A 930-nucleotide genomic window follows, 5' to 3' on the forward strand; every position below is an offset into this window, starting at 1 on the left:
CCGCAAAATGATCCACTTGACTAGACAGAAATTGGTCATCCTTGTACACCTCTTTTTTTGTAACACAGGAGGAGGATGAAATAACGACATATCATAAAAAACCCCCAAGCAGCACTCGCTAACCTGAGTCTTCTGCACCCCCTTCTCCCCCTGCACGAATGCTCAGGACTTTTGAAATATGAAAAATTGAAAGTGAATTCATCACGCCACAGAATTCTGCATCGCTTCTCCGCCTTTGGGCTAAGATCAAAGTGTAGTATCTGTTCTTATCAGCTTAATATCTGATACGACGTCGACATGACGTCAAGATATTAAATTAATTTTTGCAGATAGGCTTGTGGTTAGGAATTTATTCCGCCCTCGCCACGGGTTGGCCTGCTGTGGCACTACTTGCAGGATACGGCCCACAATATATCCAAAAGCAGAAACTTCACTCACCCACTGCATCCTCAGGAAAACGTCCTTTTAAAATGGCCCCTTCAAATTTCAGAAAACCGAAGGTCTGACAACATCATACATTTGTACGAGTGTGCGGCGTCCTGCCTTTTTTTAACTTGCTATTGCTCGGGCCCCTCGTTCTTTTCCTCGGAATGGGAACATTCTGGAGCCTCGGGTTTAACCCTCGTTCTTTTCAGTGTCAAGTTCTGGTTTCTGTAACCCCTCAGGGGGCTCACTTCTGTGAGTACGGGTGTGGCAATCCCGAGGTACCCTAGCCCTTCAGGGGATCATCTTCTTGATGAGACGGGTGTCACGATCCTGGAGCCCCAGTGATCTATCCTCTTTTCCGTCTCCTCTCCTCTTTGCTGGAACTTTTTCCCTTCTCTTCTCCCTCGTGGTTTCTCTCTACGGAGTTTGGGGCTCGTCACGAGAGACTGGAACAGCCCTTGTCTCTAGTCTTCGAGTGGCGAGAAAACTGCCCACGTGTTTGCC

At 47.6% G+C, this 930-nt stretch overlaps 1 non-coding gene across 1 annotated transcript; it reads left to right on the forward strand.

Annotated features, from left to right (window-relative positions):
• The first annotated feature begins 220 nt into the window (after window positions 1–220).
• Window positions 221–413, forward strand: LOC118203631 (U2 spliceosomal RNA). The gene has a single exon (XR_015044242.1). It is a non-coding gene; the product is annotated as a U2 spliceosomal RNA (small nuclear RNA).
• The last annotated feature ends 517 nt before the right edge of the window (window positions 414–930 follow it).

Source organism: Stegodyphus dumicola, chromosome 11, assembly GCF_044657685.1.
Source record: "Stegodyphus dumicola isolate Sdum_Otavi_A_Nest chromosome 11, ASM4465768v1".
In the NCBI taxonomy this organism is placed as follows: domain Eukaryota; kingdom Metazoa; phylum Arthropoda; class Arachnida; order Araneae; family Eresidae; genus Stegodyphus; species Stegodyphus dumicola.